The sequence below is a fragment of the Dermacentor albipictus genome, unplaced genomic scaffold, assembly GCF_038994185.2.
Source record: "Dermacentor albipictus isolate Rhodes 1998 colony unplaced genomic scaffold, USDA_Dalb.pri_finalv2 scaffold_18, whole genome shotgun sequence".
Taxonomy (NCBI): Eukaryota; Metazoa; Arthropoda; class Arachnida; order Ixodida; family Ixodidae; genus Dermacentor; species Dermacentor albipictus.
The window spans coordinates 5,763,590-5,783,328 of NW_027225572.1; positions in this window are offsets into that span (position 1 = coordinate 5,763,590).

Sequence of the window (19,739 nt, forward strand, 5' to 3'; positions counted from 1 at the left end):
CGGAGTGTGGATGCCTGGTTGGCCTGGCACGGTGTCAGTAGCCACGCTTCAAGAGGGAAGCCGGAGTCTCCTGCATGACGCAAATATAATGGCTGTGTAATATAGTTCACTGACTGCAACATGTCCGCAGCACGCACGAATAACGGTTTCGCCACGTCGAAGTTAAGTGGTGAAGTGGCTTAAGAGTGGCGAGTGCCTCCAAACGTACGAGTTGTTACAGGATCCGGGGAAGTGGGGATAGACGCGCACGATGTGAGTGTGGGCATCACACACATGAAAGGCAGGGCAAACTGGTGGAAAATGGTTTAGAATAACGAATTGGAGCTGGAATCTAATCGTAGTTCATGTTGTCGTGCTGGCTGCTAAATACTGTCTGTATAAAATGTTTCTACCAATATGATTTATTCTTGGTTTTCGTGGAACAGCTGCCTTCTTTTTCGCACTATTAAAAAGCAATCTCCAGAATAGTTTTTTATTATTGCAAAACATTTGTAAAAAGCAACACTCTAGACATATTGACGAATTGGCACTCACCGTAGCCGCACTTGCCGTTCAATGCGTAACCTTATACCGGTGTCAGATGGCCTCTACCAATCGCAATCGATTTGATCTGGTTCTAAATTTTCCACCGCGACTACCTCCCTCCCTCAAGTTTAGCAAATGTCGACCGTGAAAATCAATTTTGGATGGGCTCAATCGCGATCAACAATGCGTTGCGTCGCATTCGTTTTGTACACGTTGCCAAGTCGTTACATGAAACTGGTAAACAAGCGTAAAAGAAGAAAGCGTGCAATAAACGACAGATCGTCAGTACTTATGACTATGCCATTTAGGACGTAGAAGCCTTCTCTGGACATTGAGTCCGCTGTCTCGCCCGAGGCAGAGTCCTTCAGGCTGTTTCATGGCTGTGAACGTCCCATCGACACAGGCCCCTACAGCGGGAATGCGGCCACGATACGAAAGGCTGCCTTCGCGCTAGCCTTGCCGACCGATTTCAATGGGAAGCTCGCCCAGCGTTGTCGCCGGCAGACCGGGGTTATTGCCTCCTGCACCACGTAAATACTCTTGCTCACGGAAGCATGGCCCCTGGATATGAATTCTTCGCTGGCAGTGATTCTCGGGAAGCTACCCATCGCGAAGAAACTGCGAGCACAAAGCATCTTCCGTCGCAGTGCCACCTGTCCAAAGGCCACCAATGGCGTCCTCCAGTCGTTCGCAGAGCTATCACACACTGTTCTTTGACAGCCTAAAGCGCCCGCGCAACTCTTCTTCCGTCATATAGTCAGATTCATCTCGTAAGTTGCGTCGCTGAGACTTGCCGAGAGATTCCGAAAGCCCGAGAATAGTAGTGGCCACTGCGAGTCGTGAGCGCCAAACACTCAACGCGGTTACGTGAGCACAATGTGAAACGGCGAGCATACTCGACCAATGTGTTTTGTCATTCAACGTTTAAACAAAATAACACCATTTATATTCATCATTATGTAGGTACAACTTCAAGTTTAAATGTGATTACAATTCTTTTCTATAATTAGCATCGCTAGTGCTCTGGGACAGTGGAACGTGTTTTAATCTATGAAAACAGGACCCGCACCGAGCCTTCCATATTGGGCGAGCAACGATATTGCGAGCAGGTGACAGTCTGTTACTAGGGCAGCAGTTACGCAGTTACTTATTCATCAAAGTGAAAGACCTCATTCATCTTTCGACGCTACCAGACGTCGCTGCTCGGTTTTCGAAAAATTCACAGGAGCGTGACGCATGCGCATTTCGTGGACACGTCCCACCGCAATGGCGGCCGCTGAAGAAAGCGCGCGCCGACAAATCAGGAGAGGGCAATCGAACGAACCGAAAAGTGAGCTGTTTGTGCAATGGCACACCTGGTTTGGTAGCCAAGGCGACCACCAGATTCTGCGGCATGCGCGGCAGGAACACTTCACACAGCATAGGGCTGTTTGCGTCTGGCCTACAGTTAAAATGAAGCCACCGTATACGACAAAGATTTTCCAACGGTTGACGGTCACCAAGCTTCTCTTGGTTGGGAAGCTGCTGGAGGCGCCTACGCGCAGACACACACTTGCTCTGCAGCACCATCGTTTTGAAGTGTTCATAATAAGGGGTTCCACAGTCCACAACGTCTTGGAACTCCTCAGCCACATCTGTACATAGTGCCGAGACCACGTGCAGGAACCTCATGTGCTGTGAGGTGATGTGCCAAAGGCCGAAGATGGCCTCGGCCGGAGTAAACCAGGCTGCATGATTTCGTGGCCAAAAGGATGGCAGGTGAATCTGCACCCTGGTGAGGCTCATATGTGGGCTGATCGCGAAGATAGTGCAATGCCGGGCCTACCCACGGCGGAGCTGAAGCAGGCTTAAGCACTCCCCATACATGGGCCGATACCGAAGATAGTGCAATACCGGGGCGACCCGCGGCGGATGTGAAGCCGGCATCAAGCACTCCCGATACATGCGCCGATCCCAAAGGTAGTGCAATCTCAGGCTGACCCGTGGCGGACAGACAGTGCGCGAGTGAAAACTTTATTGAGCTCTAGTCATTGTGTTCTTCCGCGGCTGGGGCGGATTCTTCAGGGGCGTCTTCTTCCTTGTGTCTTCCCGGAGGTCTTCAGCCGCAGCTTCGTCCGCTGTCCATCGCAATGATCGGCTGCCCTCAGACCAGGGCTCCGCTGGCTTCCGCTGCGGAGGTGCAACTCGTCACTAAGGGGCCCACATACACAGCTTCGCTGGACATCCTTCTTCACAGAGTGGAAGGGCACTGTTTTTTTTTTCATTACTTTCGTCATGTTGTTTTCATCATCTACTGTTTTGCTCTTATTCGCGTCAGTTATTGTTGACTTCGCATATACAGGCTGTGAGTTTCAGTCAAGTTTCTTGTTTCTCAAGCTACTTTTACCCGCAGTCATCTTTATTGTTGATTGAAATAAACAAGCTATGATTATTATTCATTTTCAGCAGCAATCGTTGTTAGCGTTTTTCTTTTTACTGACTATATGTGTCTTTTCTCAGGTTTGCTATTGATCTGCTTTTATAATTACCCGGATAATTACCTTTTCTCCTCTCCCATTAATAAAAAAAGTTCCCCAGTGTAAGATAGCGTGCACAGTTCGTACTGGTGGTGGCAGGTTGATTGTATACGTTTTGCGCATCCGGGTGGCCCATGTGAGTAGGTGGCCTCTATAAATAAAGTCTTCATGTCCTTTCAGAAAATAAAGTTGGTAGTCTGCGATCTGTCCCGTAAGACAATTTTTTTCTTCTGCATCTTGCGCAGGACAGTTATAATGAAAGCATAAGCATCGCTATCTCATGCGAACCTACTAGCCGCGCTAATAAGTACTCTTCTGGAGAAGATACGAAGCTGGTTGCGTAAGTGTGACAGGTTTTAACGAATAATGCGTCACACCATGATATCACTCAGAAAAATATTGCGAAAGAGTAGAACATACTGTATTTCTCCACACGAGCAATGCGCAAGGAGTGGTCATAGTGGTGGTGTCTTCGTTGCTATAAATGGTATATTGGTGTTTTATCTATCGACACAAGTTTTACTGCGGGAACTTAAGAAGGCCAGGACGCACTGCACAATCTGTTAGAATACTTGTTATTCACCACCTGACACTGATGTGCTGCGTGGCAGCAGCATATATGCCACTGAATAGAGACCAACAGACGATATTGTAAAATATAAATGTTTAACATATTGTCTGGAAGCTTTGTTGTTGACTGTCAGAGCTTCTTACTGACTTTAATAACTTAGCTTTTCGTTCTAGGTAGACGCACACACATATGTATGGCAGGTCATCTAAATTTATCACCACCGTGCCTCAGACTTACGGGACGGCAGTGTCCAAGATCTACATCAGCTAAAGATTTGTCTTTCACTGGCATTTTCAGGTATTTAGCTTAAAATAATTAAAGAATAAACAAGATCGACAGCATGACTCAAGAAGTTGCTGTCTGATTTAGTCCAGAATTTAGGCCATTGTTTTATTCATGGTAGTGAATATTAACTAGAAAGCGTTTGAGCCAAAAGTTTTAGCCGCGGTAGGTAAGTATGTTCCCATAATTTGAGTAACAAACTAGTTTCAGTAAGTGGGGTCTCCTACTCGGCTTTCGAGCTCCTTGGCCAGTTTGAGGTTATGCTTACTGAACATCTCGTGAATGGAATACCAGGAATCTCAAGAGCAAGACGCTCCTGAACGGTGATGATGCGAAAGAGTAGAGCTGCCGGGATTTGGTGATGGCTGCCGACGTTTCATGCTGTCTGGCTCAGAGTTCGAGCTATAGGAACTAGACCGGACACGCGCTATTGTTGCTAGCCTTGGAGTCCCTAGTCTGGGGTTAGATCCTAAAGTTCTTTTCGCCTTCACATGAAGGCCTGACCCGAGTGTCTTACCAGAGGCCTTACTCGGAAGCCTCACCGAGGTCTGCGGACGCCAAAGGACGCCTAAGGACGCCAAAGACTTGACAAGATGTCAAAGCCATGCACCTGTCCAGACGGCTCGACTTGTTCCGGGTCTTCAGAGCGCGTCGAACTGCGCCACTCATCGACGACTCATTATCACTACTTTCCTCGCTCGAACCACATCAACAACTCTGCCGCCCGCCCGCGAGCCGCCATGGCCTACGGGTGAAGGACTTCCTTCACTTTCTTTGTATATTCAGTTTTATGCGTAACCAACGCATGAAGGTATACTTCGTGTAAAGGTCAGTTTGTGTTTCTTTACTGTATTGTTTTTTGTCTGTCTCGTACATATGCAGATCATAACGTGTCTTTTCAACCAATGGCTTCGGTTGACTTTTCATTGGCGTTTCCCCTCAAATTAGCGCATAAAACATCTAAGAATACTGAATAACAACCAGTAAACTATAAAACACGACTGTGTAATAATGTCGAAAAGGTCAAAGCGTGTGCTATTAGGCCCACAACCTAATGCATAACTAAGGAGTTACTGCAAAAGGTATCAGTTTTATAGGTAAACTAGATGATCTGCCCTCTGCCCTAATCCCATAAATTCTTGGATGTTATATTGTCGCGTTCTGGAGTTTACAGCAACACGCTCTATGGTGATGAGTGTTATAAATTGGACTCTTCCATTTGTATGATTGTCATAAGGTGCACGTGCTGTGTTAGAAAAGGTGAAGACCACAACGATGACAATGAAGGCGTGGTCATGATCGTGCAATGGCAATCGAAAAAGTAAAAGAAGAGAAGAATTGCCGGTGAGCCCCACGGCGCGAGCGTGGAGCGGTGGAGCAGCGCCATTGTAAAGGAAGAAGCCGAGTGAAGGCAGCAACGGCTCTACAAGCAACTTGACGGACCATAGGTGGGCGCTTTTGCCTCTGCCTGGTGTTTCTGAGCCTATGGTTCAACTTTTGACGCTGGTGCTCGTCTTAGGGACGTCCAGCCGAGCACCGACCATTGGTTCTGTGATCCTGGCTTTTGCTCCTGGCTTACGCTCATGCCCCGTCTTGCCTCCGAACTTCAGCTAGGGTACCTCCGCGGTAGACCACCCTTCGACTGCACCATTGTGGCCGCAACCTCGTCTGACGCTCCACACCCGAACCACATGGTGATCTGTGAATTTTGATGACTTAATTCTGCAGCTTGCAGACTAGTTAGGGATGCCATACTTAGCAGTAGTCCGTATGAGTATTTGTTACCACTAATATGTCGGTAAAGTTATAAAACATAGTTTGCATGTGTGCGACAGAGAGTGTACGCTTCGTATTTTCCTTCCGGAATTGGTCTGTATTGATCAGCTTAATGAACCGGCTATGGTGGAAATAATCTACACCCTGACAAAGAGTAACACAACGGCTTAATAACCTACGTCTGTTCGGCAATATTCAGTAGCGCTCACTCTGCTGTCGCGAAGCAAATGTCGGACCGAGCGAACAAACAGGGGGCGAATAATAGGCACCCAAAAGTATTCGGATGATGAGGTAACTCGTATTCACATCTTTAAAGCAATTTTATTCTTACATTTAAATGAGGCCTAGGCTATCAAATAACATCTTGTGCTATCACAACTGCACTCGCTCTCGTTTGTCACCATATGTTAGCATTACTTGGGACTTTCAGTTCACCACCGAGGCAAAGCTGTTATGCCTGTGCAACGAAATCAAGTCTGCACTGGCCGCAGCTGTTACAACGATGCCAGTTTGAGGGAAACATGCAAGTAGAAGGAACTAGACTGCACGGGCGCGTATAGCTAGTAGGGAATTCTGGTATTCACGAAATTTCTCCAACGTAAGCGCCATACATATTTCCTGCGGTAGTCCTCACTGCACAAGCCGTAAATGTTTCTGCCGGCTGGATATAAAAAGGTTTTTATTTATTTATTTACTTATTTTTGAAAACTGCGATCTTTTGTCAAGATTATATGAGGGTGCATGGACATTGTCACATAAGACAGACAGGCACGAAATGCATACTACATGCAAACAATAGATTAATTCATATATATCATTTGTTATAATGAGTGGTCAGGTGGTACATAAAAAGACACTCTTACGGAAGAGGAGTCTTGAAAATAGTGGCTCACGTTTTGGCAACCAGCCGTCAGCACTACTGCTGAGTAGATGGTCGACTGCAGCGAAGATGATAGTCACTTCCGATAACCGCGGCCCTCTATCCCTGTGCCACACCGGGCTGCGGTAAAGTATCTCGTTCATCAGAACGCTGGGTAGTGTGTCCACTATGCAGGACAAGTTTTAATTAATAAAAGAAAGGTTTTCTCGTAGCCATGCTAATATGTTCCATGCAGACTTCTCTAACAAAGAGGCACATTGAGGGTTATCCTCGTACAGAAGGGCGAGGTGGCAAAGTTGACGCCCGTGAGCCATGAAAGTTTGACTTCGGTATTTGCTTTCGTTAATTATTTACATTTAGAGCCCCAATACCCCACACTGAATAATTTTGTTGAGACATGGTGAACATTGAAGCTTCTTCGCCCAACTTTCGCAACCACACGCAATTGAAGGAAAGCGAAAGTGGTGTTCTAAGTCAGCCGTTATCACGCAGTGTATGCACCTCGAGGTACTGTGAGCAATTGACGAGGGAGCTGAGTCTGATGGCCATCCATATCACATGAGCAGTGAGAACGTCGCCTGCCTCCCCCTTCAAGCAGTGGGGAAAGAAAGGCATCGAAGAAGGCATCTGGAGACTGCATTGGGGTGCTTCCAGGAAGCGCCAAATGCCGCCCGTCACGCTTTTTACTCTCGCGATAACGGCGACTGCACCGCGCGCTTTTGTGCAACCAGCAAGCTCGTGTTCATTTTCTTTCCTCTCGTGTACTCGCTCTTTGCGGGAGAACTATTTTTGTCTACAGTTTGTTTTTCCCAGTTATTTTTTATTTCTTTCGTTGCTTTCTTTCTCGCAGTGCTGAGACTACGACTGGTAAACATTATTTCCCTTCTCTGACTTCATCAAGTAGTCGAATCAGCGAGGATGTCATATAGTATTCATCTACTAAATAGCATCTTTCTCATTTACGCCAGAAAAAGCATTTGAGAGGCTGCTGACGCGGGAGGCCATCAGACCAGCATCGCTATTCGTTCGTCCTGATGCGGAAAAGTCGTGATACGGCTCAAAGTCGGCGCAATCCTTTTGTTGCAGAGTATGATGCTAGGCATAGGCATCAATTTCGTTTTTTTATGCAAGGAGGACAACGTAGTTCAAGCAGCTTTTTTTACGTCACTATCAACCTGAGGTTGTCACTTAGTTTTCGGCAGCAGCTGCATGAGGTAAATTTTGCTGAGTGCAAACATTTGAGGTTGGCACGGCACAGAGCACATGCAGCCCAGACATCCAGAAAGAGAAAAGAGCATTGGAACTTTTCTGTGTGATCCAATGTAGTAATGGATAAGAGCATGAAATAAGGCTGCACTGCGTCCTGACAAGAATGCATCCTGGCAAATTGTAGCCGTTTAAGCGATACCCATAGTAGTAGCAATGGCAAAAACACATATACCATACCACGTCCGGCAAGACTACAATGGTTATCGATGTGGTCACACCGCACTTATTTGGCGTATTCTAAAGAAGAAGTCACGCGACCCTTGCTTTTTTACAATCTCGACCGGCCCTTTATCAAGCTCGGCCAACAAAATTATGGTTTTGCGGGCACCTGATTACCTGTAGTAGTCAGTGAAGGGTAACAAATGCGGCTGCAAGCGCTTTCTAAAGGAAATGCGTAGTTTACATCACCAGCAAACCACATGGACGTTTTTCTGCCTCCCGCCTAGACGTTACTCCCACGTTCTTTCGCCGTGAACCTGCTTACACGGCTGGGGAGCATTTATGCACAAGCTGATGTCCCTGTTCAGTGATGTGATCACTTGGGCCATGTGTTCTTGTCCGCTACACCTTGGATATTTGCCCGCAACCCCACAAAATTGGCGGCCTACGTGAAGTTACTGAGATCCATCTCCTTCGAATTTCAATCAATACGCACGAAATTGTGAATTTCAGCGAGTTGGTTAAATATTGTAAAGAAAGAGCGCTACGTGCAGGACCACAGGAACACGATATTATAGTGCATTATTGATAGAAAGTATATAATGTAAGCGCTCCTTATGTTCTTCATTATTTTCATTGCGCACAGTCATTATGAACGCAGACGCCACATTCCTCCGCTGGCATCGTTTAAGAGTTGTGATTAAAACCGTTTGCTTTGTCTCAGTCTTACAAATTGTGCATGAAAAGGGTGCAACGTAACAAAAACAGCTAGTGTCCCTTCTGCCTCTCATCGAGGAAAAGAACGCAAAGTGAAACCTCAAAAGGGAACTTGTTGAAAAGGCTTTGGACTGCAAAACATCTGGATGTTCCGCTTTCTGTGATCGGGCCCAATGAAAGCATAGAGAGAAGCGATCCCACGAGATTTTGGAGGCGTGCGTTGTTCGAACAGAAAAACGTAGCGTGTACGATGAGCATGCCGTGGTGATCAAGATCAGGGGTCGCAGCGCAAGATGTCTCTGAAATGAGGCCTTGCAGAGAGCTTCCACTGTATTCCTGTATAAACATAAACATCTTCCTACTCCCTGCACTGACGCACACATTTTGGTAGTTGCTTAGCACAGCTGAGATACACCAGAAACGGCCCGATGGTGTTGTGGATCCATTCCCAAACATGGGTATCACTCACCCCTGACAAACAAAAGCTTCCACGGAATGGTAAGCAGTTTGATGACAAAGTAGAAGCAAAGGAAAGCAGAGGCGGCGAGATGGATACGAAGAATTAAGGTCACAAAGGGAAGAAGATTTTCGGCGCACTTCTGTTAACACTTTCCCATTGAGGGCTACTAGCCGCTGCATCGTTTACCTGACAGTTTATAAAACATTAATACAACAGACAGTACAGCTCTAAGAAAAGTTCTTTCGCCTACTCTATTGAGCGCGTGACCGGTCCCTATGAATGTAAGGCAGTACGGCAACTCCCTTTGTCTCATAGGTTCAAAGTACACTAATCAGTCGATTCGCTCAGGCTTAGACGGAACCGTGAGTCTGCATTGAAGTAAAGCCAGCTGGGAGTACAATTTTGGCGCGTGCGTCTGAGTTCAACTGAGGCTCGGCTGAGTAGAATTCTGGTGAACCACAGTCGGAGCGCGAACGACTGAGTAGAGGTTAGGTGAGTCTATGTAAGGAATGATCCTGGCTGAGTATTTTCGAAAGTCGGAGTCCTAGTGAGACTCGCTGAGTAGAGTTTGGTAAATCTGAGCTGAAGTAGAATTTCGAGAATTTGAGTAGGAATCTCCTAAGGCCGAGCTCAAGCAACTTCAGCGGAAAGCAATATGCGTAAATCTGAGCGGAACCTAGCCCGAGTGAGAGGAAGGTTTCTAAATGTGAGCTGAAGTAAGCATTACTGAGTAGAATTCTGTCGAGAATTAGTCTCAGTAAGCCATGCTAAGTAGTGTTTTGGTGAGTTTTATTCAGACTGAGCTACGCTGAGTAGAACTTAGCTCAGTGGCTGACTACAACTCTGATGAGTATGATTCCTAGCGAGCCCTCAGTAAAAAAAGTATTTTGCGAGTAAATGTTTCAGTGAGTTTTGTTTATTTTGCCGGACTACACTATTTTCACCAAATAATTTTGAGCTCATATCCGAGAATGCCCTTTTATAAAGAAAAGATTACAAAATTGTGTTCATAATCCTGTGCAATAATACATTGACCAGTGAATTTTTAGCAAATTGTGCTCACTCTTGACCAAGTGCGCAAAATTCCATAAACTGTAAAACAGAGTGGTGCTTCAATGAGCAAATCGGGCAGAAAAGTAGGAAAAAGGGCGGCAGGCTCCAAGTGTCGCTGCGGTCCCCATTTGAAAAGCACGTGGTTAACTCGGGTGTGAAATGAGTACATGTATGATGAGGCTGCTGGAACAAAGCGCAGTCATCTTGAACCTGTGTGCATGACTGCATTATTTAGGGGTAATAAATTGCACCTTCCGGAGCACGTTTACTTTTGTGGTATGCTGATGCGTGGCCTCATGGTTTCATTCCATTTCATTAATCACCTCCAAGAGACTTGCAGTATTGTGTTTATATCTTTTCTTTGTCTATTAATTTGCTCATGTTCCGAAAGTATGTGCCTGGAAAAGGGTAGCCTGCCTTGCAATAAAGTGTAGTTGAACGCAGCATCGGTATCTACGATTTTTTTTCTTTTCCGAGTCGCAATTTGCGCTCTAGAGTAATATGGGGCGCTAGAACTGCCTTTGACTGCAGCTCATAATATTATTGTCAGCGCTAAACCATAATTTTCCCCTCGGTCATATTATTAAAACTGATGATTTGTATTTATTACTGACAATGCATTGAATGCACGCTAAAGAGACAAGTGGTTAACTGAAATTTCGTTTAGTGTCTAGTCATATCGACGTTTGCTCAAACACGAAACTGATGGCGCCAGCAGTACTACCTTCAGCGTGTGCAATTGTATGGATCATCAACCGAAACAATTAAGCAAAGCGGGCATGCTATAACAACTAGTAATAAAATTATGAAAAGTTGTGGACCAAGGCTCAATCATGAAAATCTGTTGCTCATATCTGTATTCCTGCGAATGTGTTCAAGCTAAAAAAAAACATCATATTTATTTGACAGGCAATCTACGTACACAACATCCATCAGAACCTAAAACAGAGTAAGATTCGGTTTTCCTGGGAAGCTTATGGGAAGATTTTGTGAGCTGTAAATATTCGCTTACTGACTTGACTGATGAAACAATTCTTGTTTTTCTAAAGAAACACACGTAGAAAGAAACACGTGAAGCCAAATCACCACCAGCATCCGCGGTCAGAAGGCGTGGCGTTGGGAGCTCTTGTCGGAATTCCGGGAACATTCTGCTCTGTAGCTGGCTTTCACTGCGTGAAACACGGAATCACGCGACCTTGAACAACACGGGTGCATGAAGACAGTGCGTAAAGATACCAGCCTTCACACCTTCACTCTTGAATGCAAGAACACTCGTGCACTTGGATTAAAGTGTGCGGTCAAAATTATTCCGCTATCCCCCGCTTCAGCGTGTCTCATTACCACAGCAGGATTGGGCACTTAAAGCCCCACAATCCATTTCAAATGAAGACAGTGCGTAAAGATACCAGCCTTCACACCTTCACTCTTGAATGCAAGAACACTCGTGCACTTGGATTAAAGTGTGCGGTCAAAATTATTCCGCTATCCCCCGCTTCAGCGTGTCTCATTACCACAGCAGGATTGGGCACTTAAAGCCCCACAATCCATTTCAATTTGCTACCTGCACTGTGACTTCCAACACTCAATCACGGGACTTCCAACACTCGCCCACATGAGACGAATGCGCACTCGAACTCAGGACAGCATAGCAGTAGCGGCGCGAAGCGGCCTGCATGAATATATATACGAACAAAAATAATAATACGGCCTACCGATTTTAATACAAATTTTTGCTCGCTGTTTATAGACGAGGGCTTCAACTTCTCCGTCACTAGACATTACGCATCATGCCTGAATGTATGGACATCCTGGATCGTCTACTTCCGATCCTGACTGCGTGGGCCCCGAGTACCCGACAGTATGCACACCGTGACTGATGTGCCCTGCTGCTAAGCGTGACCTAGTGGGTTCATTTTCCTGTTGCGGCAAATACGACAATGCTAGTCTACTTAGAATATCGTGATCGTACAACAAAGCAAGAAGAATTGCGCAGTCCCCCACTACGACATACGACGGTCAGTTTCGTGAATGTTTACAAAAATTTAAAAAATGCGCTACATGAGATTTAATAAGTGGTTTATTAAGATGCGCTCGTGAATTGTATATAGGACAGTTCCACTGAAAATTTGTTTCCGTAATCATGTCGCTTCGTACAGGATGGTTCACTTAACATGAGCCAAACTTTAGAAATATTCAAATGCCACGTAGCTATACTGAACCAAGGTATTGTTGTTTGCGGTTGCTTGGAGATAATCAGATTTTTTTTGCATTTGGCCTAATTAGATAATTCTACTAAAATATTTTATCAACTTCTATATTATTATAATTAGAAGAAAAGTGTGAATCAGGAAATTGTAGAGCGACGTGAAAACCTCCCGATACAGCTTTCTGTTGCGCAATACTTGCTACGAAACTTGTTTTTCCGAACCTGAAAGAAGTCCGCGATAACACGCAAAGTGCCTAACCAGTGCACGCGGCATTTTTTTGAGTTTTAAAAAGAGGGTCGAGGCGCACGTGCTGCGCGGTGAGATGGTTGCTCTTGAAAATCGTGCTAGCTATGAAAATTTTTTCACGAATTGCGATGGTTCTTCAAAAACACAACACTTGGATCCAATGAACAGTGCTTAAAGCGAACAGAAAAAGCACCCAATTTTCAGGCGAAAGCCTTCAATGGCGCGTTGCACGATGATATTGAGAAAAAAAAACGCCGCGTCTAGTCGAGTGGTACAAAATAGCATCATAATAAATGGTCATACCCCCGTAAGCAAGCAAAAAAATGCAATGGCTCATGCCTTCTTAGGGCAGAGGCTACAAGCGCTCAGCAAAGTGAAGCGAACAGTGCATACATTGACTGAAACCCTCTTTATAACATGCCGAACAGCATACGTTTCAATAACCAACAACCTCAAAACAAGCGTCAGAACCATCAATAAAGCATTGCATATCCACCGCGGAGGTACGCTATGGCCGAGGCTGCTCGCCAAGCAAAAAAAGAGGTGCACGTGCGAAGTGGGGGGAGCAATGCGTTCAACCACGAGGCCTATTTTCCCTTGCTTACAGGATGCAACGCAAAGTTGAAGGGAAACGCCATTGCGTTGAGTCTGACCGTGCTATACGAACGTCCGAAGCCACAGCTAAGCGTCTAAAGCGAGCCGAAGTAGCCCAGCTACGAATGGAGCAAAGCGACGATGGAAGACGGCAACGTAGACAAGAGGCCGGAGTTCCCAGACAGTGGCTTACTTGCCACACGTGTACTTCACACAGTGGCTCCTTAGGTCTTGCAAGGCGTCTGAACCCTTTCAATCGTATAACTTATTCTACAGCCAAGTGTGCAGCAGCCATTCGCATTCACGTTTTTTGCAGAAGAGTGGAGTTTGTATTGGCTCTTGCATTGCTCCCATTCTCAGTGACTTGTTTTTGTCCTGTTTAGACCGTGACATTTCACCACAAGTGCGAGGCACTGCAGTTTTTAAAGTATTGAGATATGTTGATGACTTTTTAATTTTCATTGACTGCTCTTCTGATGCCTTCATTCTGGAAACAAAGAAAGCGTTAGAAACGTTTCAGAAGTGCTTAGTTCCCCATCAAACTACTCATGATTTGCTGGTAGAGAGGTCTCCTCGCTTTCTTAATCTTCGCCTGTGCTTTCAGGGCAGCCACACGTGTTGGTCGTATGAGCCGCGAGCCAACAAACCAGTTCTGACATATGCGTCCGCACATTGTTAAGAGGGCCATAATCAGTTTGTGCTTCAAGAATATCCTAGCAAGTCTTGCTGTCATGTAGGGGACGTATGTTTTGAAAAGCAAACTCGGTGTTTGTTCTTGGCTGGACATACAAAGGTGGTACAGGTGTCTGTCGCGGAACGCATTGTAGCAGAAGCACAATCCAGCACACAGAAGTCAGTTGGCGATATAAAATAACATGAAAATGATGGCCGAAAGGGCGAATGTAAAAGTTGTTTTTTCTGCTCCTAACAAGCTTGGCAAGCTTTGCAGGTTGACAGACCCAAATGCCGTCCCGTCGGATAAGTGCAGTAGCATCACCTCAAAAAGTTCGTCGAGTGTGTCCACCTGGTCGTTTACAACCTCCCGCTTTCATGTGGGAAGCAATGTATCGGACAAACTGGGCGTTGCCTCAATGATAGGCTCCGCGAACACAGCAACAACGTAAAAAAGTAGCACAGGTGGGTTCTTGGCGATTCATTGTCGCGATCATAGATGCAAACCTATCGAGGACGACTGCATGATTGTGTCCCGTTGCAGGAAGCAGCTCATCTGTGAAATGCCTGAAGCGCAGATGATTGCAAATTCGTTGACTAGTGTGTTAGCTTCCCTTCACTTGCTCTCACTGAAAAATAACTAAGTTTCTTTGAGGCGGCATCACATGACTCGTAACTATCTTACACGAATGCGCAGTTCATTTTCACGTAAGTGCACGCGCAGTCTACACTGCTTCACATGTGTAAAACCGATTCAGTGGTACAATAAACCTAGTTGAAAGTTTGCGCTTGGTGTTTTTGCTTCTCCTACGTCCGTGTTGTTGTTTTTTTTTTGTTGCGCAATATCACTTGAGTAACGTGAAAGTTGCAAAGACGATCCAAGACCGGGCCAAAATCACCGTGGAATCCCCCGAACACAATTACATAGGTTGATGAGCTGATTAGACAGGGACGTAGGATAAGCATCGATGAACTGGCAGAGGACATCAGTCACAGTTCGGTTCACACCATAATTCATGAACATCTCAGTTATCCGCTCTTGTGTATGCAATGGACGCCCAATATTTTCAACCGCCACCAGAAGACGGAGAGGTTTGGCACTGCCTTAACTCATCTGGGCCGCTATCTTGTGCACGTTCGAAAAGCCGGCGTTCGATTTCGCCTCACACGATTGGACTAGACTGGCCTAGGTCGCGATACCAGCGCAGCCTGGACAATCGGACGAGGCGAAATCGAACGTCGGCTTTTCGAACGTGTACAAGATAGCGGCCCTGATCCGGTGTTGCAATGAGGATGACGACTTGTCTGAAATTTTGACTGGGGACGAATCATGGTGTCACTACTACGAGCCTGAAGCACAACGGCAAAGCAACATTCGAATTCACTTCCCCCATAGAAAGCAAAGGCCGCCATTTCAGCCGGAATGTTTTTGCTGGCTTTTTTTCCATCCTCAGGGGCCATTACTCATAAAATTTGCTAAACCTGAAGAGGCTATCAACCGTTTCCGATATTGTGAAAACCGGATGGGCTGCGTGTCGCATTCAAGACCAAACGACGTCGGAAATTGACGGATGGAGTCTTCTTGCTCCACGACAATGCCGGCCCCCACGTCGTTGATCTGCTTAACACAAAACTGACTAAGTTAAAGTGGGAAACGCTGCAACATCCGCTAGGCAGCCGAGACCTGTCGTCTTGCGGCTTGCACATTTTGGGGCAATTGAAGAAACAGCTTAAGGGAAACAGATTCATGACGGACCAGGACATGAAAGAGTCAGTTAGAGACGTTTTGAAGCAGCAACCCAAGAACTTTTATCAAACGATAATCGCGCCACTCGTTAGTCAGAGGGATAATTGTCTAAACGCTCATGAAGATTTATTTTAAATAAGGTAGCCCGTTTGCCGTATTTTTACATTGCCTCACTTTCGTTTGACTCGACTTCATATATTTTGCAGAATTCTTGCTTTTTTTATGCGCTCTCTGTATGGGACTGTAGTTTTGGGGCAATTATTCACAATACATGGCCGGTTAAAGCTGCTTCTGCGCAATACATTGGAACAAAGGACAGCGTCGCTGAGATTTTTCCCTGGTCGTTGCATGTGTAAAAAATGTAAACAAGGTTCTTGAATGATAAAGTTTCATTGTCTGACACACCTTCGCTTGTTCAAAGGCCCCCCGACTTACACCCTCTCCCCTTTAGAACTCCACCTATATATACTGTAGAGCATATGTCGCCTACAAGAAGACAAGTCCACTTGTCGAAACGTTGGCTCCTGCTTACACCTTGTTCTTGTTTTGCTCAAAGTTTCATTAAAATATTTCTCCTGAACTTGTTCATTTCACGGCGTTTACTTTTTCGTATCACTGGCTTGCATTGATTTGCTGGTTTTGAACTGATATAGTTCTAAAGTTCGTGTGATATTTTCTTTACTTAGTAAATGGACAAAAAACATAGAAGAATTTGTATCAGTTATTTCAAATGGGCACAGTTTTTAGGACAAACAAGTATATTCTTTTATAAAAAAATACATGTTTTAATTGTCTTGACAGTGCGTAGCATTCAAGAATTCGTTTATAGCAGCTTCGGCAAAGACAATGCAGTTTTTATTCATGTAATTGATCCCTCGACAAATTTTATGAGGAGGCCGAGCTGCAGCGTGAGCACCCCCAATCCCCCCTACCCTCCCCCATCCCCGAACGAAATTTCTCGCTACGCCACTGGATGCGAGTGTCTCTTTTTTCTAATCTTGCATTTCTGAAAGAACGTGGGTCTGCTCTACGGATAGTTTCTCCATTTCTGCCAGCAAAACTGCCGTATCGGGTCTGCAGTTTTTCCCGACGTCGCCCGACAAGACATGCGGGGTACGTCCCACAGCAATGCAATCACAAGCACCTGAAAATACACGCTATTGTAAGGCAGCTGCACCAGCAGGTGATGGCTCAATCTTTTGCCACATTAACAGCACACTGAATGAACCTGCATGAGGAAAGTAGTGGTTTACTCGATACTGTAGCGGCGCAGACACCGAGCCCACGAAGCCAGGAGCACAGATGCGGTGATTTGATAGGGGAGCGGTTCTTTGCAGCTACGTTCGTAGGCCAACCCCACCCCTTTCCTGGGCGCATGCTCCGCCGGACCGCATGTCGCCTAGCAGCGAGGGCGCGCCTGCTCGTTCTTTCGCTCTTCTGTGTGCGGACGCCCGCGGAAAATTGTAAATCTTGTGCGTTGCCTCCAGCCGCAGCTTATACGTGCAGAGAATTGTAAACCACGTGTATTCGAAAAAAACTCGTTGCCCTCAATTTGTTCCATCGTGGAGGACGCCCGACCGGGTGCATTTCCGGATGGGGTCTTTTATGAGCGCACGCGCTTTGGAATGGTGGAGGTGTTCGCCTCGAGCATGACAGCCGCCGTGTCCGCGGCACCATAATAACGCGTCGGTCGCAAGAGCTTTAGTTTAGGGGCACCCCAAACCCTTCCGTCCCCCTAGCTATCTAAGCGCGTTGTGGTGTCGTCTCCCTTCTGTCTTTGTCCGCTGGCGCTAAATGTGCTTGGCAACTGTAATATAGTGACGTAAAATGCTTTCTGACGCTCGAAAACTGCAACGTAGAATAGCGCGGGCGTCAGAGACTGTTTCCGTGTCAAATTACGCAGCTGCTTAAACAAATAATCAGCAATATTTTGCGTAGCCCTGGAAAATGCAAGTGTTAACGCGGAAATAATGTTCGTTTGTGTGGGAAGAAATGAAAAATTCATGTGTTTTTCTATTTTCTTGGCTAAGGTATACTAAGAGCCAGCTCCTTCCACAAGCCATTTCAGCTTGGCCCAGAATAGCTTGGACCACGCAATGCATAATGTTCGCGTGTGCTGGAAGGCACGATGAAAGCCTTATTAATGAGCGGACCTGAGTCCGCCCTGTGCCCATGGCTTCAAGCCCGAGACCGGCTTGGGCCCACCGAAAAGTGTGCCTTCGGAACAGGACACGACAAAAGATTTGCGTGAGATGACAAGGGCTCTCGAGAATTTGAGGCGTGATTTCCGGGAAGAAATGCGGGAGCTTAAGAAAAGTGTCCTACTTCAGTGATATTTGCAATGACGTCAAAGATACTACTAATGAAATCAAAAACTTGAGGCTTGAAATGCAGGAATTGCTCAAACAGAACACTGAACTGAAAGGCGAAAAGCCCGATTATCACAATGATGTGAAGAGCTCGAGCAATACCAGCGCCTCAATAACGTCGAGATTAAGGGCGTCCCGGGTGGAAAGGACCCACTTGCAGTATTAAGCAAAATAGGCGAAAGTGTAGGGGTAACCATTGACACCATGGTTGACATTGACACGTGTCACTATATGCGTTCATTCAATGCTGATGTCAAGAACATAGTTGTTCGCTTTGTCAGACAAAATCAGCGAAATGAGCTGTTATCAAAGTGCAGAAAAAAGAAGATAGACAGCTCTATGCTTGGTCTTGAAGGAACAACCCCGGTTTTTGTGAACGAACACTTGACTCCAAAAAACAAGGCACTACTTTCAGATGCGATTAAAAGGAAAAAGGCTGCCAAATGGAAATTTGCCAGGACGACTAGAGGCAAGGTGCTTGTGCGTAAAGATGAAGACTCCGACATAATTCACATTGCTCATGAAGGAGACTTAGATAAAATCAATTGTTGAAGACTAAATTGAATGTGATTTAATTGCCTTTCCTGTTCATGATGATGAAGCCAGAGGAGAACAGCACATACTACACAGTTGACGCTTTTAATCGTGAGTTTTCTTGTGGAAAGTTTTTTCTGCATTACATGCAAACTGTAGAAGCATTCGACCAAAGGCAGATGACATTTCTGTTTTTTTGCATTCGTTATCAGTTGACTTCGATATTCTAACCTTTACTGAAACATGGCTTTCAGATAATGGCACAAAACCAAACTTTCCAGGCTATCGGTCTGAACATCTTTGTCGTAGGAAAAAAATGGTGGAGGGCTGGCTATCTACTTTAAGAATGCCTTTTCTTATGAAGTGTTTAGTGATTTCTCGGTAATGAATGCCGATTTTGAATGTTTGTGCTTGCGTATCGACAAAATAGTGGTGGTCGCTCTTTACCGCCTTCCGCTAGGGCACAAAGGTGCAGGTGCAGTTTGTGGACTTACTCTTGGCTTCCCCTGTCTTTTCAAACGCATCTTGCATTATTATGGGGGACATCAATATCGACTTAAGTTCCAATGATGCTTACGTAGAAAATTTTGAGACACTGTTATCTACGTATGGCTTCGCAAACCATATAAATAAACCTACAAGACTTACAAAACAAACAGCCACTGTTTTGGATGTTTGCATAACAAACTTCAGTCCACGAGACATCTCGAGCAGAATATTTTCATATGCTCTTAGTGATCATCTGCCGGTTTTTTTGCTTTTTTCAATCACTAAGCACTATGATAAGCCCTATATTAACAGAGAAGGTAGACGAGTCATAATCCTTCCAAGACAAAAAAGAATTTTTTCACTTGGTCAGTCCGATTGACTGGAGTGAGGCTTACAATGAAGAAAATGCAGACAGCGCTTACGAGAAATTCTTTTCCTTACTACACGCTTCATACAATGCCGCATTTCCTGTATTACAGCCGACCGGTCGTAATAGAAGAAAACACAAGAAACCTTGGATTAATTCAGCGCTTTATCACCCTATCAAAATAAAAAATAAGTTATTCCATGATTTTATCCGTTCACGGGATCCAAATACATTCACAGAGTTTAAGAAGTATCGGAATGCTTTAACGACTGAGTTAAGAAAAGCAAAACAGTACTACTATCAGAA